Below are 26,157 nucleotides of genomic sequence, written 5' to 3'. Positions count from 1 at the left end.
TTCCCAGAGGGTGTATTAAATTCAAGTAGCAATAACAAATCATTTAAGCAATAAATAAATAACCTGAGACGGAGCGTTGTTAAGAGTTAATAGTCTCCCATACACTCAATAGAGGTTGAGGCTCCACTCAATTAAAGTGACCCCGGGAGGGGGGGGCACAGGGGCCAAACTGCACCCAGTCGTTTTGTTGAAGGTATTCAACCCGCACACATTCATTTCCTTCTTTATGTTGTCTCTTTTCAGCAGGGAAGGCTCTCTGCAGTCCCTGGTTCCAGAGAACAATTACGGTACAGTCTCAGAGAACAGAGAGAAAGCTGGGGTCATAAATATGTTAAATGGGTGCGTGGGTTTAAGTGGCTTTGTAAACGAAACACGGAGGAAAACTCAGACTAATTAATGAATATGAAGCAGCGGGAAGGCTGGAGGTTTCTGGGGGACAGTCTTGTTGTGGGGTGAGGATGTGGCATCTGTAGAATTATTTTCCTCCAGGAAGGGACACTTGCTTATTTCAAAAACTTTTTTTCAAGATCTCAAAGTGGCTTTGTGGAGAATATCAGATGTGGGTGAAAACACACAAAACACATTTAAAAGTGAAATTCTCTTAAGTGGCAATTTCTCTGATCAAGTTATAACCTCAGCCCGAAAGAATGATCTTGCAGATTTTTAAAAAGTGTTATCCTTGTATTCTGAGAGAGAGACATCATGCTAATCTTGAAAAGAAGATGAATTGCATATTTTTAATACAGATTCACAGTGCATTCCAATATACAGACTCTCTCCTAATAAGTGGCATTTGTTGAATATTAAATTCCATTTGGATCAAATCAAGGATTAAGATTTTATGATATGGCATTTCTGTAATGTTCTAAAATATTTCAGTTTCTCTGTTTGGAGAATTTACTATCTTTCCTTTTGTTCCTTCTTCACTTTTTGTTGAAAAAATTATTAGCACAAATATCTCATCTGCATGGGACGTTAAAGGTTCCCTGCGTGCCTCCTATGACCCGTGTTTACCTACAAATGACTTCCAGATCTTCTATGTGAGACAAGCCAGTGCTGGTACTCTGAAATGTCTCTGAACTTGGGGGATGCTGACACTGTAGGAGCCAGTCAGAGAACAACCACCAAACACAGGCCACAGCAGAGATGCGGATGGACGAAGGAGTCAGGGAGGAGAGAGACTCGAACAATGATGGGAAAAGTAGACAGGCACAAAGAAAGACACAGAGAAAAACAAAAACAAAAACAAAAAAACCCAGAAGCAACAGAAAAGTGGCAAACAGTAATACTGCTTCTAGGATGTGCCCAGACTTCCTTGTTTAATTGACCAAATGGCAGAGCTGTGAGCAAAAGATTAAATAGTTGATCTAATTTGATTGTTAAGATACAAAAATAAGCAGAACAACCTCACCTTAAGCTGTTTCAGCGTCTTAGTTGCAATGATAAACAAACAAAGCATTGCTAAATCTTGTCTATATTGATTCAACCAAGTCATTTTATTTTTATTGCATTTAAAGCTGAAGAATTACTTTTATAATCCTTAAATGTAATTCATAAATGACATCTATTCTTCAAAAAGAAATAGTACATGTTTTATTGAACACCTACTACAGGAAAGGTAGGGGATCAAGGCTTTGCACAAAGAATACAAGGATGTGTAAGAACTCTAATTGATCTTAAATTATTAAGGAAATAGATGGTCAAGGTTACATGATAAACATATGTCAAACTAAATGATATCAGGATAAGTCCTGAATAGTACAAGAAACAACAGAAGAACTGTCACAAGAAAAAACTCTTGATAAATTGCTTAATAAGGGATACAGATTATAAATGTTTTGAGGTCTGAAAGGAGAAGACTTGGGAGTTACAGTAATCATTGATTGTTCCATGGAGATCATGACCCGCTTTGGGCCTTCAGGGACCTCTGATTCCCTTACAGGTAAAAAGAAGAAAAGGATTTGGAGACATTTATTTACATATTATTTATTGCTATTGTTTGATTTATAAGGAACAATGAAATCATAAGCATATTAATAGTAGTATGATGTGAATTGTATTTTGTCTTAAATTTTCAACTTATGCACAAATACAAAGAGAAAGTTATCTAGGCAATCTTCGGGCTGCAATGAAACTATTCTATGGAAGAGAGTGATTCTGCAAATAGTTATTAAGCAAAAAAATGGTAGTAACTCTCAAATACCTATCTTTTTTGTCAGCATCTGTATATACAAACTATCAAAAGACTATTTTATATATGGTCTTTGCTGTGTCAGAATGGAATAATGTTCTTCTCCCCTGAATACCTTATAGCTCTCAGAGCATGATTTAAACACTCAACTGTCTATCAAACAGAGAAGAAAAACAGATCCGTATTTGCCTAGAGTTGAGGATGGGAGCAGGGAATAACTGTCACCTGGGCACAAAGGAATTTGGGCAGTGATGGAAATGTTCTAAAAAATACATTGTGGTAATGATTGTACAATTGAATACATTAACTAAAATCACTGAATTTTACATTGATTACAAGAAAATTTAATGATTTGTAAATTATAATTCAAGAAAGCTATCTTTTTTAAAGTATCTACCAGGCCAGGGTGGTAATGTAACGCAATCCCAGGTTCTATGTTTTGGATGAAGATGCAGTCTTTTAAGAGTGTCCCTCAACCTCACTCAGATTTTGCAATCTCCCATATTTCATGAAACCCAGGATTTTCTTGTCCTATTTTTCATTTTCTAATTTTTATAGAGACGTGAGTATAGAAAAACATTGTTTAAATTAGAGGAAAATGACATGACAAATGACAATCCAAAATTTCTCACTGTGGAGCCTCAGTAGAGAGTGGTGGGGCCATAATACCTGGAGAGGTGTGTCCCGTGTCAAGGGGATGACCACTACTCAGCTCCGTTGGTTGTTACAGGGTAGGGAGGGGAAGTTGCTGGATTTTCTACATCTCCAAGAGAATGTTATAATGAAATCTGATTTTAAGATGTTGGTTCAGACTTTAAAAACAAAACACAATGTGGTCCAAACAAAATGGGACCAATTCAGTCGATAAGATGAAAATCCACAGTCTCTGCTTTATAGTCAGAAGCTCACAGTGTAGTGCTTAATTGTGGATTTCCTAGTTTTGCTCACTGTTGTTCTCTGTGGGCTAATTGTGACTCTTCAGCTTTTTATAGTTCCTGGAGCTGGAGGTTGGGGTAAGGGTTTTGGGCCTGATAAATACATGTGTGTGCATGTATGTGTGTGTGTACTGGTCTCAACCCTGTGCCTAGCTTTGTGCCAAATATATATGACAAATGCACAGTCAGTACTGTTGATTTCATTACTGTAATCAAAATGTCACGCAAATAAATGTTTTCTTGAAGGCTAGCTCAAATATGCATGCTACTTTACCCATCTAGTAAGATACAGCCTGCACTCAAACTCAAGTCTAAGCAGACATCACTTAAAATGACAATGACCTGTCAGGTTTTCCCTGGCCAGATTTAGCATACAAGAAAATAAAATAATAATTTTCTGTATTGGGCCATCATATTATTTCTGAAATGTGGCTGAGACTAGATAGATTCTTACCAAACGTTGTTTCTTCTTTCTGGGCATACAGAAAGACTACATTTCCCATTCTTCCTTGCAGTTAGTTTGAAGTCACTTGACTATATTTTAGGCATGCAATTTGAGCAGACATATTCCAGGACTGGCTTTAGAAGTCTCCTGCATGAATCTCCATACCTCTTCTCTTCCCATGCTGTAGCATTTGTGGAGGATATGTGTTAGAATAGAGTCATCATATGATGGAAGGAACCTGGGTTCCTGAGTCACAGGGTGGAGGAGAGTCACAAAGGAGAGTCATCTGGCCTACATCAGACTAAGACAGGTAATAAATAAATATATTTGTGTTAAGCCACTGATATTTGAGGATTGTTTGTTATATAGCAACTAGCATTATTTATCCTGTGCTTTTTTAGGGATAGTCTGAAAAAAATTGATTACACATGTAGGTGGTTCAGACCCTTCCGATGTAATTAATAATGACAGATTGCTGAATAATCATACACTTTTCATAGTTAACAAAACTCCTTTGCACACTATTTTATTTAATGCTCACAACACAACCCTGTGAGGGAACAAGATGAGGCTTATCACCATTGGGACAGATAGGAAACTGGGGTGCAGAAAGGTAAAGGGAAGCAGCTGGGATTTAAACCTGAGTATTTTGAGTCCGTATTTAGCTTCCTGTTCATCTACCACTGTTTATGTTTAGCAGCGAATCCCCAAAGAGGTGGAAAGAATCCTTAAACTTGTTATCTGATTATCTTTTCATATTCATATTTTAATTGCAAAATTGCATGCAATATTGATGCCAAGTCTTCAACATGGCCTGGGTTCTTACACTAATGTTAATTATTATTGCTTCAATTAGGTTTCTGTAAAAAGAGAAGGGGTTGTGCAACTTCATCTACTGCATTTTATTCATATAAAAACTTGATGATGACATATAAAAACTTGGATTTTTATAGTGCAATGTATCTCCTGGAAAAGTATGAAATTCAGAATTTTTCATCCATAAGGTAAAATACATGGTGTATAATTATAAGTACAATTTGCCCCATTTTTGAATAACTTCTTTCTCAATTAGTGGTGTACACACTGACAAAAATTTCTTTTGCAGGGACAAAAATTAATAATATTTTATAAATATGATGCACCAAAAAATTAAACACTTTCAAAACTGTTTTTCACCAAAGAGAAGAAATAAAATACTAACAACGAATAAGCTCAAGGAATTTCCAAACTTTTATATTCTACGGTCCCACTCACATTCTATCTCTTTACTTTCCTTGTTCCCCTGTCTGAAATAGCACATTTTAAATCCATTATGATTCTGTCAATTTTTTCAGGATTGCACAGAGTGCAGCCTACTGTGTACCACACCTAGGTGGTTCTCAACCCCCAGAAAATGTTTGGCAATGTTTGGCAACTGATGCATTGTCACGGGCCTGCATATTCTGAAGGGTCCCACGTTTCGTTTAATGCTCTGTGGCTGCCCCTTATCATTCTTAATAATTTTATCTTTGAACTTGGATTTTGTGAGTAAAGTCTGATGGGACAGTGGAGAATGTACATAAAAAAGATGTAGAATATGTGGGGATGCCTTTTCTTGCCACCCCATTCACGTTTTAGTAGCATTCATGTTGCCCCATGAGCACAGAATGCTGGTGGTCTACCGTGAGTGGGAGTTCAGTAAGACTCAGAAGTAGTACAAATTAAGAGAGTTTCATCTATACCAACGTAGCTCCACTAGGCTGTACTTTCTACTTGAACCAGAGCTTTCTTTGAGTGCAGAAAAACACAAGCAACGAAGGAATCCTGTCATATTCTTTCTTATTCAGGCCATTTTCCTGTATTAGCCAAGCACTTGTCCTGAAAATGATGACACAGAGAGAAAAGGAAAGATAGGGCAATGCATAATTCCTTTTCCTTCCAGAGCTCCCCTATTCAGCAGTAAGCTGAAGGTAGAGAGAGTTTGTAGAATGTGTGCATGTTTTTATTTTCTTTTTTGAGACGGAGTTTCATTCTTGTTGCCCAGGCTGGAGTGCAATGGTACAATCTCAGCTCACTGCAACCTCCGCCTCCAAGGTTCGAGCAATTCTCCTGCCTCAGTCTTCCGAGTAGCTGGGATTACAGGCACACGCAACCACCAATCCTGGGTAATTTTTTGTATTCTTAGTGGAGATGAGGTTTCACCATGTTGGCCAGGCTGGTCTCGAACTCCTGACCTCAAGTGATCTGCTCGCCTTGGCCTCCCAAAGTGCTGGGATTACAGGCATGAGCCACCATGCCCAGCTCAATGTGTGCATATTTTGTGCAACATTTTCACTATTCTAGTAAGAGTGACATGCATGTGCATGCGTGAACTATGACATAGGAGTTGTGTCTTTGTTTGAGATGGAGTGTCACTCTGTCACCCAGGCTGCAGTGCAGTGGAGCATTCTCGGCTCACTGCAGCCTCTGCCTCCCAGGTTCAAGCGATTCTCCTGCCTCAGCCTCCCAAGTAGCTGGGATTACAGGCACACGCCACCCTCCCTGGCTAATTTTTTGTATTTTTACTGGAGATGGGGTTTCCCCATGTAGATCAGGCTGGCCTTGAACTCATGACCTCAGGTCATCCACCCGCCTTGGCCTCCCAAAGTGCTAGGATTACAGGTGTGAGCCACTGCACTCAGCTATATCATTTCTTTTTATGAGCTAAATGCTGTTGTATTTGCAATTAAAACTGGCATTCTGCAACATAAAGATAAACAGTAAAATTCATCCTAATAAGTTACAGTTTTAATTTTTCGTTATTGGACTGACGTTAAATAGCAAATAAAAAATATCAATACCAAGGCAAGTCGAGAGAGAGACGGTGGAAGAAAGGAAAAGCTGCACGTTTCAGTACCTTTAATGTTACTTTTCCCCTGCTTTTTCAACAAGGAGTCTACATTTTCATTTTGCACTGCACCCTGAAAATTATGCAGTCGCACTAATGGAGACAGTTTTGATTGTCACAACTGGGATAGGGGGATGCTACTGGCATCTAGCAGGAAAAGGCTAAAGATGCTGCTAAACGCCCTGCAGTGCACAGGACAATCTTTACCACGGAGCCAAAAATGTCCATGGTGCAAAGGTTGAAAAACCCTGTGGCATTTGGGTCCATTTATAACTTTTCCAACTAAATGTCCAGTCCCTTAGGTCATGGGCCATTGCTGCTTTTTCTAACTTGTGTAGCATCCAGTACACTTTCTGGCACCACTGGTGGAATGTTTAAAAAAGTGATCAGCCAGGCACGGTGGCTCACACCTGTAATCCCAGCACTTTGGGAGGCCGAGGCGGGTGGATCACAAGGTCAGGAGATCAAGACCATCCTGGCTAACATGGTGAAACCCCGTCTCTACTAAAAATACAAAAAAAAAAAAAAAAAAAAAAATTAGCCAGGCTTGGTGGCGGGCGCCTGTAGTCCCAGTCACCTAGGAGGCTGAGGCAGGAAATGACTGCACTCCAGCCTGGGCGACAGAGCAAGACTCCGTCTCAAAACAAAAAAAAAGAATCAATGCTTGTTCTGTTAAAAAGAAAAAAAGAAATAGTCTTTCTATGTTCTTTGCTTGTTATATCATCCTCCTTGTCATACAGGCTTGGTAAACCATTTGCACAGCTTGCTGATGACTTGTGTGCTTCAAGTCAGTGGTGAAGCCGGAAACAGAAGCCCTACCTCAGATCTTCAGAGATAGACTTAGATTTATTATTTCCATCAGAATTAATATGTAGCTGAAAAGGCATAATTGAGAATTAAAAAGATTTTACTACTGAAGTTAGGAGGCAGGCGTCAGTGAAAGGAAATATTAATTTAGTTCCTGACTTATGGGCACTGATATTGGGTGCTTCTTATTTAATCCTTTGTTATAAATGGTTATTCTTTTTTACAATGCTTATTCTTTTTTATAATTTTTAATAAATGGTTATTCTGTTTTATAGGTGAGAAACTTGAGGCTCAGAGAGATTCAATAACTCATCCAAGTTCATATGTCTAAACAATGTAGACTCAGGTCTACGTGATTCTGAAACACGTGACGCAGGATCCGGCCCCCCTGCAGTTACACTTCACCACCGAGGACTACAATATGAACCCTGAGGTTGAAATGCCAGTCCTATTCCACATTTATGCAGTGCCCCCACTGATGGGGGTACCACATACCCAGTCCAAACCAAGACACCTTTGAGAGTGAAAGGAGTTATTAATCTGTATGCTGGGACAATAGCATATTATTAACTAGGACTGCTCCAGTGACATGGGGACCTACTATGATCATCCCCAACCCCCAGAAATTTCTTGGAAGCGGGTCGCTTAGCAACACAAGGGAAGTGTCCTGGTCAGGGCATCTGCTTCCCCAGAGCAACCACTGACATGTCTACCATGTTTACTTGATAGAAAGAAGTAACAAGGGAAAGAAACACGCAAGGCGTTTTACAATTCGTCATAAAATGAGTGCTGGGACCATATTTTTTGCTTCAAAAACATTAGTCAAAACAATTCAGCTGTAGTCCTGGTATCATAGAACACACATATCCTAGCAAATCTCAAATGCAATAGTTTATCAGTTTATTGTCCACAGAAGAGCTTCTAATTATAGGCCTGTGCCAGATTCTCCTTATTCTGTGGTGTCTCTGGGGCAGCGTACATGGGCATGCAAATGGGACAAGAAGAATTCTGATTCCTCACGCCTATTTAAACATCCCCTGGAAGTTGTGAAACTCCTATTCTGGGTTCATGCCACAAACATGATGTGGCTAATTAAAGAGTCTAAAATCAAAAGAACCACAGCTCCTTCTTTCAAAACATGGTATTTCTCTTCCTCTTTCTGCTCCTCCTTCTTCTCTTATAGAGCTCTTTCTACCAAAGTACATGCAAATTAGACATGCATTACTGGAAAAAACTGGAGGAAAAGGAGCTGATGACTTTAGTGGGGCAGAAGGTCCAAATATAGGGCAGGAATCCAGCCCCACACGACTCGCTTATTTGAATATCCCTTGCTATTCATATTCTACTCACCTCCTGTCCCCCAAATTTCTGCTGGGCACCTGCCAAAACTCTGATGTATGAATCTAAATTTGATGTTCAGCGCACATATTTCTTCCCATTCATGAAGATCCATGACTACAAAGACTAGGAAATGAGAATCTAGGCCCCAGACCTTGCTTTGGACTGCAGTATTTCCATATATTGGCTCAGGGATACTTAGAGGGCTGGATTTGCGATGTCACGCCTGAGAGCCTGCTGGTTGTCAGCGGGGGTCTCCTTCTTGGCTGAGGAAGGCAGTGGCTCAGAGACCCGCTCTTTGTCTGAGGTCACACAGACTCTTGGCGGCAGACCTCTGCAGTTCAGGCTTGCTTGCTTCTGGAGTCCTGCCAAGCCTCACACTAAGAAAACGACAGCATTTAATTAGAGGGAAACACCTCGTGCTACATGAAAGAGAAGGGAGAAATGGGAAAAATTAATTCATTGCTATGTAATAGGTGTAAAACACTTTAAATATGTAGAGGTTGCCATTTAGCTAAAAAAAAAAAAGTCACCTTCTTATTAGACAGCGGTGTAGATAGATATCTTGACAGCTTTTGCACTTTGGTAGCAGCCTAGGCCAACATGGACACTAGAAAGTCATTGCAATAAACCTCTGAGCTTTGCCCTATTAAAAATGTCAGACTAATAAATCACATTTTTTAATGACCAAGGAGGGAGGAGATCAATAAGCTCTAGGAAGCCATCTACAGAAGTGTCATCTGGTGCTATTTAATGTAGGCTCACTAAAGGTGGCAAAGATTTCACAACCATCTACAGTTCAATGTTAAGATCCACATTAGAACATGAAAGTTATATTAACTTTTAGGCCAGGAATCTTGGAGGAAACTCTCCTATTTTTAGGCACTATTTAGTCTTTCAGATTGTGTATGTGTTTATAAATAGCCCTATATTTTCAAGTTGTTTTCTGTCTTCCGAATCTTTAAAATGTAGAAAATAATGTTTTTATCGGTTCTATTAACCAGAGCTTTTAAAAACATTTCTAAATATGGCAATTATTTAGCATATTGAAACAACAACAGGAAGTCAATTAAACAAAAGGGTGAAATTTACGGTTGAGGCAATGAATGGAAGAGTATACCCAATAGACCTGCAGGCTTCAGTGTTAGCAAAGATCAAACTGTCAAACTCAAAGAAAAATAGATCCCTTAAAAGAAATAATCCAAGGCTCATCTTTATTCTTTGGGGCTTTTTCTTCTCTCTTCCCCATACCTCCCTACTCCTGAATTATACAATCATTCACAGACATTCTCACTGGAGGGGAAAAAAGCTAAATTTGGCATCTTTTATAAGTTATTCATTTTAGCAAAAGTTTCAAAATTGCCTTTTTTAATGAGTTTCTCTTCACCAGTACAAAAGATATAAATAAGACACAGTGATGGGCAGTAAAGGAAGGTCTTTTGAGGTCTTGGTGAGACTGTTTAGCAGGGATTGAAGACCACTTCTGATGCTCACTCTAAAAGAAATATTTTAAGCAAACCATAAAAGTGGGCTTGACCCTTCCATGGGCCCATCATAAATCAATTGTTAAAGCAAGGGTGAAAACTGGGGAGGAGGTCAGAGGTGGGAGAGAGGCCACAGCGAAAGGACAGTGTGAGAAACTAGAGCGAAACCAGAGAAGAGAATAGGGTAATCTTTTGGTTGAGCAGCATCATTAGTTCAGAAATTGTGTTTGTGCTGCTTAGAACTGTACACCAATGAAATTAGAGCCATATGCAAAATTCCCGCAGCAGAACCTAAAACCTAGGGTGGTTTTAACTCTAAGGCTCCTGTTCAGCAACAGGTAGATTGAAACTTGGTTAAAAGTAAGCATCAATCTACCCTAAGTCCTTGGGAAAATTACTCCAAATATACAGGAAAGTTTATGCCCCTATTTCCTGTGTGTCATTAAAGGATACACCTTAAGATGAGTGGGTGGTATTCAGACATAAATACCTCACTCATAGTATCTCAAAGCATGTCAGTTTTGCCATAGTCTGAGAAAGGCAGCCTTTAACTTTTTGCCAAATTGATCTTACACTCGCAAGGAAAAGCTTCGTGGTAACCCCTTCGTTAGGAGAAAAGAATATAGAATGACAAGTTAGTGTGTTGACTAATCTAAAAAATAAAAACTTCTGCTTTTGTAGAAAATTTTGTATCAAATGTAGAGTTTGAATGATCTACATATCTAGTCATTTGTTTCCTTAGGGTGGAATCAAGTTTGGAGCCCAGACAATTAAACCGATTCACATTTAAATGAAAGGTGGCTCGATTGATTTGTAACGACACAATTTATTTGGTAATAATGACATTCCTTGCGTTTGGCCCAGAAAACAATGGTTGATTTATTTCCTAATAACAAAGACAAATGGCCCTTCTGCTCCAACCTCTTCCTTATTCTCAGTGGTTTAGGGGCAGGTTGTCAGTGGACTCTGCTCTGTTCTCTATCTTGCTCGAGAAGGATTCTAGACAAAATGTTTTAGAAACATGCCCAGAAAAGTCCCAATAATGGAAACTGGACAGTTGCACACATACCTGCAAGTTTTAAAGAGCCATGTGCTTGCAATTGCACAACTTGGTATCGAAAACAAAGGGTTATGCTAGAAAAATTACACACCTTATGCAAAGCACCTTGATGTTGTCATTTGCAAAGATACAGCTCTGGTTAACATATGTTTTTGAGACTAATCTTAGAAGACTCAGATCAATAGGGGTGAATATAATGATGGCATCATTATTATAATGATAATGCTTGTATTTTTAAAAATTATTCTTTAAAAATGGTCCAATGTTTAATGCAAGTGTTTCACTTTAAATAGAAGGTTTAAATGCAAATACAAGTGGAACAACTGGGAAGTGTCTATTTCAGCTTAATAAGTAATGATAAAAAATAATAAAAAATAATAATATGAAGACAAACAGATAAAATAAATCCGTTTTAAGTAAATATGTGGTTCTTATTTTTATGTGACAGAATCACAGTACTAAGCTTATTTAAAACAAGTTTTCTATTTTGTTTTAATGTATTTTTAAATGTTCAGAGAAAGCAGGGTAGTTATGGGGCCTTTAAGAAACAAAGTCCTTGAGTGACCTAGGGAATTTCCTGGGGCCAACTAGACAGAGCAGGCTTTTCTAGTGTGAGGGAGACCCTGGCCAGGGGAAAGAGGCCAAGGAAAGCAAATGAGTTCAAGTGGTGTCCTAGTGTGGTTTGCAGAAGATCTTTTTCCTGAGCAGGAAAAGTGCAGTAGTGTGAAATATAAAGATAAACCTTATCTTTATTCCTCTCTGAAAACAGAGAAACCTTTCCATTTTGACACTGAAAGGTTGCTGGGAACCAATACAGGTAGCTGTTAGAAGAGCTGAGAGAAGAACCAAGGCGGCAAATTGCTCCTTGCTTTCCAATGCAACATTCGTTCATCCAACAAACAAATCCCTACTATGTGCCAACGGTGGTGGGACAGGTGACTAAAGCACAGGTGACTAAAGAGAAAATGAAAGCACACTTGTGACAGTGATGGGAGCTGAGGAGGAGATACATAGAGCAATGCCACAGAGCAGGAACAGTGAAACTCAGAGGTCTACAGTCAGATAGGTGACCTATGTGAAAAGGTGCCAGGGAGGCCTCATAGAAGGAAGCCTGCTGTTTAGCTCAAGCAAAGAAAACATTTTAAAAGAAAAAGTTTTAGCTTGGGCAACATGGTGACACCATGACTCTACAAAAAATACACAAATTAGCCCGTTGTGGTGGCACATACCTGTAGTCCCAGCTACTCAGGAGGCTGTGGTGGGAGGATCACTTGAGCCCAGGAGGCAGAGGTTGCAGTGAGCCATGATTGCAGCACTGCACTCCAGCCTGGGAGACAGAGTGAGACTCTATCTAAAAAAGAAGAAGTTAAAAAAAATCAGAGAGGTTTAGCATACAATGAACAATCAAATGTATGACTACAATTTGTAAGCAATGATAAGTGCTAACATACTGTCATTTGGGCTTCTGGTTAATTTCAATGAAAGAAATAAGGATAATGTATTAGAACTTAAGTCCTTTTTTATTCTTTTGGCTTTATGTTCTAATACCTCTCCCTTCTTTCCTCCCTCCCTGATGGAGACAATCACTGTAGTGACTTTGGGGTTATTCTTTCAGTCCTTGTTGCTACACATATATGTACTGCCTGACAGCAGCATTACTTTGTGTTCTTAAAATGTATATAAATTGCATCATTCTGTATGTAAAATTCTGTTATTTGCTTTTTTATTTAGCAGTATGTTTTGAGAGTTATCTATGTTAATTTTTATGGATCCAATTCATTCATTTTGTTGGCCGTGCAGTATTCCATCATATATTGTAAGTTATTCTGATTAATGAGAATTTGAATTTTTAACAAATTTTACTGTCACACAGCATGCCTCACTCAACATTTATGTATATGTCTCCTTGTGCACAGATGCAAGGGTTTCCTTAAGAATTATACCTAGAAGTAGAATTGCTAGATGGATGTAGGATATTGGGTAGACACCAGATATTCCAGATACTGAGGAACTGTGTTCCAAAGTGATTGAACACGTTTATAGTCACTTTAGGAGTGTGAGGCTTCTCCTTTACCTGATGCTTGCCAACATCTGATATCGTACATCAGTCTTATTGTTACGAAATGATATTCTTTTTTTCACATTGTCATATGAAAACTATATTATTTCTCTGATTACCAGTGAGGTAAAATTATTTTTCATACATTTATTGGTCATTTAGTTCTTCTGTTTTGTGAATTCCCTGTTTCTATCCTTTGCTGAATTGTCTATCAGATGTTTCACATTTCTTTTTCTTTTTTATATTTTAAGTTCTAGGGTACATGTGCACAATGTACAGGTTTGTTACATATGTATACATGTGCCATGTTGGTGTGCTGCACCTGTTAACTCGTCATTTACATTAGGTATATCTCCTAATGCTATCCCTCTTCCCTCCCCCCACCCCATGAGATTTTTCACATTTCTCCTTATTAATTTGTATCAGCTATTTACATATTCTGGATTCTGAGATTATATATACACATACACACACAACATATGCACAAAGACACATATATGCACATATGCATGTTTAAAGTTCTACTAAGCACATAAAAGAAGACCTAGATTAATGGGAAAAAAAATCAAGTCCTTGGAGAAGCAAATAACACTCTAAAGGTGTAAATCATTCTCAAATTAATACAGAATCCACATATTAGAGTAAAAAGAAAATCAAGAACAACTGAGACAACGTTTAAAAACTGAGAAAAAGCAGGAAGCGTGTTCTATAAGGAGACAAGAATTATTGTAAATTATAGTTACATATAACTGTAATCATATGTACAACATATGCACATATATTAATAGATTATATATACACATACACAATATACACACAATATATATGTGTGTATATATCAGTTTATATCTGATCTATAAAGAGTCATCCCTTGATATTGTGGGAAATTTGTTCTAGGACTCCTCATTGCTCAAGTCTCTGATATAAAATGGTGTATGTAGTATTTGCATATAATTTATGCACATGCTCCAATATATTTTAAATTATCTCTATATTACTTATAATACCTAATTCAATGTAAATGCTATGTAAATACTTGTTATACTGTATTGTTTAGGGAATAATGACAAGAATAAAGTATGTACAAGTTCAGTACAGACACAATTCTTTTTTCAAATATTTTTAATTTATCCTTGACTGAATCCATGGATGCAGAGCCCATGGATATGAAGGGCTGGCTCTCCTAATATATGTGTATTCAGTAAGGTGAGCAATCACAAACTTAACATACAGAAAAAGTTAATAGCATTAATTTATATACATAGTAATCAATGAGCTAGAAGATATAATTGAGGCCTCATTTGCTAGGTAACATAAACATATAATAAATACTCAAATAAGTTTATTGAGAAATACTGATAAATTTAAAAATTCTACTAAGGACATAAAAGAAGACCTAGATTAATGGGGAAAAAAATCAAGTTCTTGGAAAAACAAATGATATTCTAAAGATGCAAATTATCCTCAAATTAATCTATTAATTTAATAAAATTCTAATAAAAATTCAAGCAATATTTATTTTGTAGCATGGGACACAGAATCCACATATTAGAGTAAAAATAAAATCAAGAACAACTAAGACAACCTTCAAAAACTGAGAAACGAGGCAGGGCACCATGGCTCATGCCTATAATCCCAGCACTTTGGGAGGCCAAGGTGGGTGAATCACGTGAGATCAGGAGTTGAGACAAGCCTGGCCAACATGGTGAAACCCCATCTCTACTAAAGATACAAAAATTAGCCAGGCGTGGTGGCGCACGCCTGTAATCTCAGCTATGCGAGAGGCTGAGGCAGGAGACTCGCTTCAACCCAGTAGGTGGAGGTTGCAGTGAGCCTAGATCGCGCTACTGCACTCCAGCCTGGGTGACAGAGCAAGACTCTGTCTCCAAAAAAAAAAAAAAAAAAAACCAAAAAAAAAAAAAAAAAAAACTGAGAAAGGAGAGGAAGCATGTCCTGTAAGGAGACAAGAATTGTTATAAAGTAGAGTGATGATATCTATGTGCATTGGTAAAAAGATACACAAGGAGACATTGGTCCTCAGTGTATCTTCACAAACTTTTGTTATAAAAACATTCCTATATTCTATACTACTACTTATTTAGCCACTAAATAATTCATTCTATAATTTTAAAATAAAAATTTAAAGAGCAATTTTAGGTTCACAGCAACACTGAGTGAAAGGTACAGAGAATTTCCATATCCCTCGACCCCTACAAATGCTCAGCCTCCCCCATTATCCACATTCACCACCAGAGTACTGCATTTGATACAATTCGTGAGCCTACATTGACACATCATTATTATTCTTTAATTTTTAATAAATAATTCTACTTTAAAGAGAGAAAGAAGCATCATAGTCTGGCTGATATCTTAAAGTTTCTAAGACACAGGAAAAGCCATTGCTCTCTTGAACCAAGAAAAACACCATCTTCTACCGGCTAACTAAAGAAATACAGGAGGAATTAACTAGCTTCTCTAGGGCTATTTCCTTACATGTGACAGCTGGTTTTACATGAAGATATTACACTCAAAGAATCATATAAAAACATAATGGGATTTTTTTTTCAAATACTATCCTCATTGTATCTATACTACAAACTAGGTGTTACCATCTCCATCGAACAGATAAGAAAGCAGAAGCTCAACAAGGTAAGATACTTTTCCCAGAACACAAGGAGAAAGGGCAGAATCAGAAATCCCAGTTAGTTCTAGAAAACTCCAATCCTACACCTGCCATCTTGCTTGATGCCCACTGTCAACTCCACTTACACTAACCCTGGTCTCACTCAGAGAGTTGCAGCCATTGATGACTTGGAGCTCCATAAGACTGGGATTCAAGAACTATAGAACACAATTCCCTAGAACTCAGAGTGGTTTGCCTGTGCCCCCGTGACTTGGGGTACTCAAGCCTCCTGGGCTGCACCATTTCAACACGTCCTTGGAGCACGTTAGTGATACTTCATTTTGCTTCTGCTTAACTTCAAGGATTTCATGTGCTTATGTCAAGTATTAGTTGCATGTTCCTGCAGTTTAAACAAGTGTAGTGTCATAACAAGAGTAAACTATTAATGCAATGGCAGTAGGAATCAGTAGCCTGAAAAAAGAGTAGGGAAGTAGTGATCAAGGTATCTTCTACCCTATTGTTTTCATTCACTTGGTCTCTGTAACTCTAGTTTCTTTTCCACTCCTTGATCATGGGAAGCTCTTTTTTTTCTCCTCTCAACAAGGTCTTTATATTTACTGTTCCTTCTGCCTTAAAACTGACCTACTAATTTGTGGATGGCTGCCTATTGTTCTTTAGGTCTTGAGTCAAATAGCAGCATCTCTGAAAAGCCTGCTATAATCACCCTTGGTCACAAGGCTCTAGTTACTCTCTATCATATCCCCTGGTTGTTTCTTTTCAACCAGTTATCTCAATCTGAAATCATCTTATTGATTCATTGTCTTGAAGCTAATACTTCTGGCTCTCTGTTAAATACCCAGCACCTAGACTAGAGCCTAGAAAATGATGGTAGCTCAGTAAAAATGTGTTAAATAAGTCATCGAGGGAGTGAGCAATCTTTACGAGAGATAGAGAAATGATCAGAAAACCTTTTCCGGCTACATTTCCAAGAAAGAGATTTAGCAATGAAAATGGGTGGTCTGACATACTTTTATTCAGTTCCAAAGCCCTGGTCAGTAAATACTGGTTTCAGAGGCCAAAGAAACCTGAGACTTGACTGGCTCTAGGCTTGCATTGCAGCTCAGAAAACCCCCACATGCAAGCAGAACAGGAATTATTCGGACCCCCCTCTCTCTGCTCCTTTGGCATGCGTTCTGGGCCCTGTAAAGGTTGCCATTTACTGGGTTTTGTCAGATCAACACAAAGTAAATATTTTCGGTTCCTGAATGCTGGTGAGAGCATGGGAGGGATCAAGTGACAGTGCCTGGGAGTAAACTCGATCTCCGTGCAACAGCAGGCTCAGTTCCATGCTCTCTACAGAGCCAGGCCGATTAGTGGCACATGGCTAGGGCTAAGTTCCTCCAGCAGCCCTGTGACATGCAGGAAGAAGTTTATGCAGCCTTATGAAAGAAATCAACACCAGTAACAAATCAAGTGTCAGTGCATGCCCCATGACTTATAAATACCCTTAACCATATAGAGATGCTGGTGAATCACACAGCATGAGAACAGAAGGGTGGTGGGGAAAGACACACAGCAAGTCAGGAAGAGGAACTAAAACAGTTCTGCCAGATGACCACAACGGAAAAGAAAATGTTCGTTGCCCTGAGCTCAAGTGTGTGAAAATCACACTTCTCCATAGATTAAACACTACCTATAAAAATTACCGAAAGTTGTGACTATTTACTCCTGCAACAGAACCAGATTCTGGCATCTGTCTGAACCCAGGAAGAGTAATATGCCCTGAAGCTCAGAGTCCGATCGCTGTTCTCGTGCAGAGTGGGTGGTAGCTAAGCCCTCCAAGATGCTCTGTTCCTCTTGGCCAACAGGAGAGAATATTAGGGCTTGCCCAAACAGGCCCCAACAAGGCACTTTTATTTAGTTTCTAGCATGATTAATCTAATTTGTTTTAGGTTCTGGGAAACTGGCTATACTACAAGGTAGCTTTCTGGAAACTTACGAAAACTTACGTCCAAAAATCCTTGTGCAAATTAGACATTAATGGGCCAATTGTACATGTTTCAAATCAGCAAGCTGCTCCATAGATGAAATTGATCTATTTAGAAAAGGTTTAGAATTTAGAAAAAATTAGGTTTCAGGAAGATAGTATACCTTCTTTTAAACCTTTCTTTCCCAGGCTCACTTTTAAGAGATCGTTGTAATTCCCCACTAAGAAAGTCACTGTATCTGTCATCAGAATGGTGGTATCAGATGGCACCCCCATCTGCTGATGTGTCAGGATTTTGAAGGATTTGCTAATCTTAAAGAAGCCTCTCTCTTAGACTGCTTTCTGTGCTGGGAGCGCAGGCAGTGGGAGAGTCCCAGAGGCGGGGCATGGCTCTGGAGTGGAAGCGTCCAGTCCTGCAGAAGCAAAGGGCAGAAAGGGAACAGAGCTCACAGCATAGAAAATAGTTTCCTAGATGAATTAAATCATTCCCCTAGAGAAACATGGCCCAAAATCTGATGAGAAAGCCGGTTAGAAAAGCTCCATCTTCTGATTTGTGGTCCACAGCCATCTCAATTCTGTAGTGTAGGCAGTCTGATAGGGTAGTCCCAATGGGTTCAATTCTAGAAGCCACCAGATTGAAACTGGTCCAATCAACTAGTTTTAGGACATAGGTTTTCCAACCCAGGACTTCATATTCCATCCTTGCCCTCCAAAATCCAGAAACCAGTTTTTAAAATACTTATTTCTATCTTCTAAAAGTAGATTGTAAACCCAAACCAAACCTCTAAAAGGATCCACAGACTAAGGCCTTCTCTACTTACCCTAGACCTCTTAGCTGTAGGTAGAAATAATGTAGGCTTTTCAGATGCTTAAAAACATGTCCCACTCAGGAGGAGATGGCTCCAGATAAGATCTTTTGGCAGGTGCCTATTAGGCTCAATTCCATGGCTTTCCTCCAAGATGATTTTATTTTTAAACAGAATCAAATTTTATGCTGTAGCCTTGCTAGGAATATAGTAGATAAAACTGTTCTTTTCTCAAAACAGCTTTCTTTTAACATATTTAAACTTTCTTTCTTGTCTATGAAATAACTCAAAACGGAATTCTCTTTACAGTGGAGCTTTGTTTTAAAGTAAGAAAGATCTTACCCCCTCTATCCATGCCATGGGCAGAAGAGATTGTTTAAAAATCCTTGACAATATTAAATGTGGGATGTAGTGCTCATTGAAATTATACCTTATCTTTGTCCAGATGCATAACCCAAGAGACACAAATGTTATAAACAAAGCATTATAGTAGCTTCTATTTGAAAGATCTGGTATTAAATGTTGTCATTTATCCTCAAGATCATGAGTTTATTCATGTAAATTAACACTGTTCATGTGCTCCAGTTTCTGATCAATCTTTTGGAAATCTATCAAAGTATTTGAAAAAATTATTTGAGTGGTAAACTGAATATTATAGGTCAACTTCTGATATCCAAGTGAAAGATACAGAAGCCTTAAAATAAGGAAAAACATATCTACCATGAGAAGTTTGTTCTTAGCACAACCATGAGGATCAAGTTTGAAGAATGCTCTCCAATGGGACTATATGTCCATAACAACTACAGTTCATCAAAATCATCTAGCTCTCTGTGGCCCTCAGGTGGTATCTGGTCATTCTGGCCATAGACTAGCTACAGAACTAGCTTTCAAAAAGTGGTTCATCTCGACCAGTTTCAAGATTAAATCAGAAGATAAGATCAGATCCGATTTACCTGCAAAATCTCCATTCTAGCATTTAACAATGCACTATAGTTGCTCAGTCTGTCTGTCAACTTGTCAACATAAGTTCATTTAGCTAAGAAAACAGGTGAGTTTTAATCTCTTCTGTAAGGGCCATGACAATAGTAAGCTCTGTGGTGTGTTCACATGCATGTGGGCTCTAGAGTTTTAATTTGCTTTCCTTCAGTAGAATGTAAGCTTCACTGAGGGCAAGAATCTCTGCCTTGTTTGCTTGTTTGTTTGTTTTTGTTTTCCCCACTGTTCTTTTCTCAGACACTAGATCAGAGCCTGATATGCAGTAAGCACTCAATAAATATCTGGTGAATGAATGAATTCAAGCGTAGGGTTTCTGCTCTGTGTGGTTGGCTGGGGGATTCCAGTCCCACTATTGGGACACCCTGCCTGGTTACAATGCAAAGTGTTCATCTCTTTGGCTACCTTATTTTTTACTTTGGAGATTTGTTTCTAAAAGGCAGGCATGGGTGCTTCCTTTCCTCTAGTCATAAACAATAGAAGTAGACCAATGTTATGAACCTCACTTTCAAGGAAAGAGAAAATGTGTCTGCTGCTCTTGAACTTCCCAGGGATACTTACATTAGATAGTATAGCCAGGCAGCCAATACCTCTTGCTTCATATTATTTAGAAAAATATTCCCAGCAAATATTCTCTGTGACTGGAGAGTTCATAGACCTTTTTTTTTTTTTTTTTTTTTTTTTAGTTTCCTTTGCTCAATACCCAGGACAGAAGAAAGCAAGGGTAAAATGCCACACGATTCATTGTACTGGGTCTGTCTTGATTTGACCAGGACAGATGAAATCTTGCACTCTCCACCTACCGCTACAAGCAAAGGTACTACATGAATGGGCTTCCCAGGCCAATGCTGGCCTCTACTGGTGTGGAGGCAGAGAAAATCAGAAGGCCACTGGAAAATGGCCCTTTATTCCAACCAAGATGGCAGCTTGAGGCAGAAACATACAGTCACCTGAGAGTGCTTTGGTTTCTCAACATTTCAGGAACTAACATGAACTAACATCCACCTTCTATTATCTCCTGTTAGAGATATGAGCACATTCAGGTAGAGAGCCAGAATCGATTTGCTGCAGTTTTTCTACAAAATTACCAAAAGAGATGGGAACAGAGCAGCGACCAGTTGACTTTAGATCTCACTGCCTCAGTATAGAGCCTGGCATATTAACAGATGCTGGCCAATGTTTGTTGAATGCTAGAGTGACCAAGAAGTCCTGGTTTTCCTGGAACTTTCTCAATTTTAGTAGCAAAATTTTTATGTCTCAGGAAAATCTTCTGTCCAGGTCAAACTGGGATAGTTGGTCACTCTATTCAGAATGCCACGGTGATGCATGGATTTACAGAACTCTGAGTTAAGGTCAGGTTACCTCTTGCAAATCAGTGCAGTGTACCAAAATGCCTGTCATAAGTTTGGTTGTAAAAAGCAAACAAGCAAAAATTGTTCTATGAAAACATCAAGATATTTTTGAACTATGTGAAAAATACTTTGTTTCTTTTTTCAAATACCTGTCAGAATAGTCAGTTAGCACAAAAGACTAAAAGATGGTGAACAGATAAGAACAACATCAAATAAGAAGCGTGACAAATGATTTTGGTTACAGAAGCAAACTTATTGCTTTCATTTCCCCAAACTGTTACCTGTCAAGTAACTTATTGCAGACACAATAGGGTCAGGGCTGTAGGCTGGATATTTTGATATGAAAAGATAATTTTTAAAAAATGCTAGGAAACAAGGAACATTAAGTATTTCCTTACTCTTCCTTTCAAAAACAAAAATAAAAGAAATTTGTCAAAAGAAATACCCCATCATTGTTTTAAAGACATTTTGCATGTTTAGAATTTCCCCCAATAAAATGCCACAGAGAAGAATGCACATTTTACAGTCCTAAACATATTTAATATACTGTTTTTACAACAGCTGTTGCTTTCACAGAACTTTAACCCTGCTGTGTAAATGCATCACCAGGAAAATACCCAGGTTGTCATGGAGACAACCTCAGCGCAGAGCCCTTTGCTCCGTTGAACTGGTGTCAGCTTTCAGCCTCCCTGCATTCCAGTCTGGCATCAACCCCAGGCTACAGCTCAGACTTCATTAGAGGTCCTGATGAAGGACAGCGAAGGAATCCGAGGCAATTACTAGAACTGTAAGACCTCTTTCCATCAACACACCTGATGGGAGAACTAAAAATTAATTCCAGAGGGAGTGATGGTATTAATCAAGATTTTCTGGCATCTTCCTTCAAGAACCCTAGATAGACCCAGCTGTCTTTTCTAGCCAATTTTAGGCCCATCCATTGTCTTAGCAGGGAGAGATAATATTACAGCTGACATTTGGAAGATTATTTAAAGTATCACGTGGCAAATGTTACAAGTGTAAGGCCAAATTTTCAATGTTGCTAAGTTAGTGAAATTTCTATCACTACTTGAAGAAAAGAACGGTAGTTACATTGAATCCTTCCTGCTGGTGATTCATGATAACATTTTATAAAAAACATTGAATATTTGACTTTAAACAAAACTGAGTTTAAAGGGGTGGCACAAAAAATGATGGATAAAGTGAAATGATGATCACACAGTTCTTGTAAAGTATTGCAGAAAAGACAAAATGAATTTTTTAGCCTGGGGGACTGCTTTAGAAAGCAAATTAAAACAAAGTTTTCTAAAGCAACTTGGTTTTATGGTCTCATAAGTACAAGTGAGTTATGTTTCTGGTTTTTTTTTTTTTTGAGACGGAGTCTTGCTGTGTCGTCCAGGCTGGAGTGCAGTGGTGCGATCTCGGCTCACTGCAAGCTCCACCTCCCAGGTTCACGGCATTCTCCTGCCTCAGCCTCCTGAGTAGCTGGGACTACAGGCACCTGCCACCACGCCCGGCTAATTTTTTGTATTTTTAGTAGAGACAGGGTTTCACCGTGTTAGCCAGGATGGTCTCTATCTCCTGACCTTGTAATCTCCCACCTTGGCCTCCCAAAGTGCTGGGATTACAGGCGTGAGCCACTGCGCCTGGCTGAGTTGTTTCTTTTATCCCTGAAAAGTTCTTAAATTTGGTGACAGGAAGATTCAAAAATTGATTTATTTCATAAAACCTTTAAATATATATGATTTATCCAAACAAAGCACTTCCTTGGTCATAAAGGGAACTTACCAGAATTGTTATCAGTAAACTAACAAGAAATCAAAGACACAAAATGAACTCAGTCCTCTAATCATCCAATGGACTTATGTGGTGGCAAGGCTAACAGTAAAAGGACAGAGAGTAGGCATTTGCAAAGCTAAGTTTATGTTGAATTGACCTTAGACATCTGAACAAATCAGCTTTGTATTTAGACCAAAGACTTGTGCATAAATAAACCTGAAATGTATGACAATTGTCATGTTTAATAAACTGATTAAAAGGGAAGGAAAAGATAAAATTTATTGTAATTTGCTCTCTTACTGTTCACTTCCTATTATACACTCATTCAACAATGATTTACTTAGCACATATTTTGTGCCATTGCCTGTACTTGATGTATAATGATACATCTATTAGTAAGTATGATATTGCTCACATGAAACAGGTTTTTCTGAGCTGTTGTTCATTTGGCATGTATATTTTTTCTCATATTGTGATATTTTCACCTCTGTATTTCCATATTTATCAATTCCTTGAGAGCAGAGGTTTGCAACTAAAATAAGTTGTGTTTTAAATAAATGTTCTCTTTTAAATGAAATTGCCACCGGAAAGAATTTTACAGGGCATTCTAGAAATATAACTTTTCCCATCTTTAGTCCATTTTCTGATTTATGTCGCATCATGATCACTCCCTTTTTCCATCAGATTTGGCCCAGAAGGTCAGCATTAGACAGACTTATTAACAAAAATCAATGTCAAAGAAAAAAGGGATGCCACAACTAAGGTCGTTTTAAATAATGTGACATAGGTGCTATTCCAAATAAGACATTTAAAAAATCAATGGCAGTGTAATAATTTTGAAATATTAAGCAATGTGTGTCTTGTCCTCTTTGAATACCTCACTTGTGGCTCTGTGGTCATGACTTTTGGGGAGACATGTGACAGAGCTAAAGCATATAAAAATTAGATGACATGGTAGATGTATACCGTGGAATACTACACAGCCATAAAAAGAACGAAATCATGTCCTTTAGAGCAACATGGATGCAGCTGGAGGTCATTATCTTCGGCAAATTAATGCAGAAACAGAAAAACAAACACCGCATGTTCTCACTTATAAGTGGGAGCTAAACCCTGGGTGCTTATGGACACAAAATGGCAACAATAGACACTAGGGATTATAAGGGAAGGAGGCAAGGATTATAGACCACCTATTGGGTTCTATGCTCTATGAATTTTCCAATTTTCTTTTTCCCTGTCTCACATACTTGGGAATGGGCTTAGTTACGCTGCCATAACCGGCAGCCCAAATTTTCACTGGAGGTTGATGTCTTACTCACAATACTTACCTATTGGGCATTGGCTGGACACTCTCCTCCACTGTCATCATTGTCCCCGCTCATGAGAGCCCATGGTGATATTCCAGTCACTGTCTGGGCCCTGCCTGGGTGAGCTGGCAGAAGGGGAATGGGATGCTGGTGTTGCACCTGTCTGGAAGTCTACAGAACTAGTCTGAGATCCACCTGGGGCCAGATCAGAGCTTTACTCTGCTCCTGGTACCAACATGCAATGGCAGCCTCACCAGGAACAAGCAGATATGCTTCCTAGAGTGAAATAATTTTGTTTGCTTTTGTTTTTGTTTGACCATCCACTCAGTTGAATTGCTTATAATAAACCAGAAATGGATAATTAATGTGTTATCTGAAAAGTGACAAAAGTCAAAATTGTCTGCGATGATGAGTTGAAAAATTGCCTGGAAGTAATTCCAAATGTTCACAATGCCTGATTCTTTATATGACTGCATTCAGTAGGAAAAGAATTTTGAGAAACATCTAAACAAGCTTATTATATTCAGTCATAAAGAATTTTCTCCTTACACCAGTGTTTTATGTTTGTTTTCAGAGATTGAGAAAATACAAACTTTGTTAGTGTGATTTTTAGGTTTCACAAATACACTTACGAGTTTGTTGCAAACTCTCAACTCTATTTTTTTGGCCACTCACTATGTTGCTTTTAGCATTTGTATTCTTAGGAGATAATAATAAAAGGCAGAAGGTCACGATCCCCCACTTGGTTAAATTTTGGGATTTACCAGTTGAGTATAGAACACAGAACATCACCTTCAGTGGCTCACCCAGCCTTGCTTATTTCTGTTACCCAGTCCTGTTGATTATTTTTGTGAATCGTTCATTCTGTCAATCCTTTTGTGTTTTTCTTACTTATCTGTGGAAGCTTCTGTTATGTTAAAGATATTGATCTCATTATTCTTGATGCAAGTTACAAGAGTCAGGAGTTGGATTATGGATTCCTGTTGCAAATGAAGTAAAATATTACACTTCAATTTTAAAAATGGTTGTTCTGGGAGAGCTGAGATCAACAGCTGTGTCAGAATGTTCTGCACTGAATCATCCTTGTTCATCTGCTTGAAATGCGTTCTATCCTCCCCTGAAGTCTCGTTCTACAAATCACTCACCCTTCGCAGCCTAGCTGTCTCTCTTCCTCTAGGAAGCCTCTCCCCATCACTCTCTCTGCACTGACAGCCCTGCCCTCTGTGTCTGTAGCACCGCAGCCCATAGCCCACAATCGCGGTGTTTGGTCACAGACTCCCTCACATGATTATTCAAACATTTTATGTATTTATGTCTCCACGCCAGGAACCAGGTCTCATGCTTCCTCCACATCTTCCACAAAACCCCACTACACTCATGCGACTTCAGATCAGGTGTTTCCAAAGAGATGGTAACCTCCAGGTTTGGTTTATTTCCTCCACTGTTGTTGCACATGGTGGTAAGCCCAGAGCAAGTGCTCAGTAATTGTCAATGGATTGGGTGAAGGTTATGAGAAATGGAAGGGACCCCCTGCCAGGACAAAACGTCTTCAATTTGTCACTGATAGAATGGAATGGGAACATTCTACCTCCTGCTCATGTTCTACATGGTAGACTAGCATCAAGAGCCCTTAGGATCTCTTTGGAATTGTTAAATATAACAATGACAATAGCAGAGAGATAGAGCGATCTTTAGTGGGTTTCTGTTACCTACAGCCATGAGTTTTGAATAATCCTGTGATGACTTTTTGGTAGGAAGGGAAAAGCACAGGTGCCATATAATTTAAAAAATTAGGACTGATCATGCTGTCCCTAATATTCTCTTAACTTTTTATCCTCATTTAATAACATACAGTAAAAAGATTCTCATGCCATTACACATTTTTCTATGTGATTTTAATTTGTTAATTAACTGTATTATGATTATCGAACATTTTAGTTGTTCAAAAATTTTCAATATTTTAAACAATCCTGTGATAAACAATCTTACTTGTGTACCTTGGAGCAACATTCCCGGTTATTTGATAAGTATAAATTCTCAAAAGTTTGGGGATCAGAGAGCATCCTCATGGTCACATAGTGATCAATTGTCTTCCATTGTGCTGTATCAATTTACAGTTCCTTCCCAC

At 38.6% G+C, this 26,157-nt stretch overlaps 1 long non-coding RNA gene across 1 annotated transcript in view; it reads right to left on the bottom strand.

Moving 5' to 3' along the window:
* Nucleotides 1-1,566: 1,566 nt before the first annotated feature.
* Nucleotides 1,567-26,157, bottom strand: part of LOC144334861 (uncharacterized) — a 47,048-nt gene continuing 22,457 nt past the window's right edge. Inside the window, exons 2-3 of the long non-coding RNA XR_013405122.1 lie at nt 12,356-12,477; nt 1,567-8,962 (exon numbers count right to left, since the gene is read on the bottom strand). This is a non-coding gene — a long non-coding RNA (uncharacterized LOC144334861). The remainder of the gene's footprint in view (nt 8,963-12,355; nt 12,478-26,157) is intronic.

The sequence above is a fragment of the Macaca mulatta genome, chromosome 15, assembly GCF_049350105.2.
Source record: "Macaca mulatta isolate MMU2019108-1 chromosome 15, T2T-MMU8v2.0, whole genome shotgun sequence".
NCBI classification, from domain to species: Eukaryota; Metazoa; Chordata; class Mammalia; order Primates; family Cercopithecidae; genus Macaca; species Macaca mulatta.
This window is presented reverse-complemented; position numbering and strand designations above follow the sequence as displayed.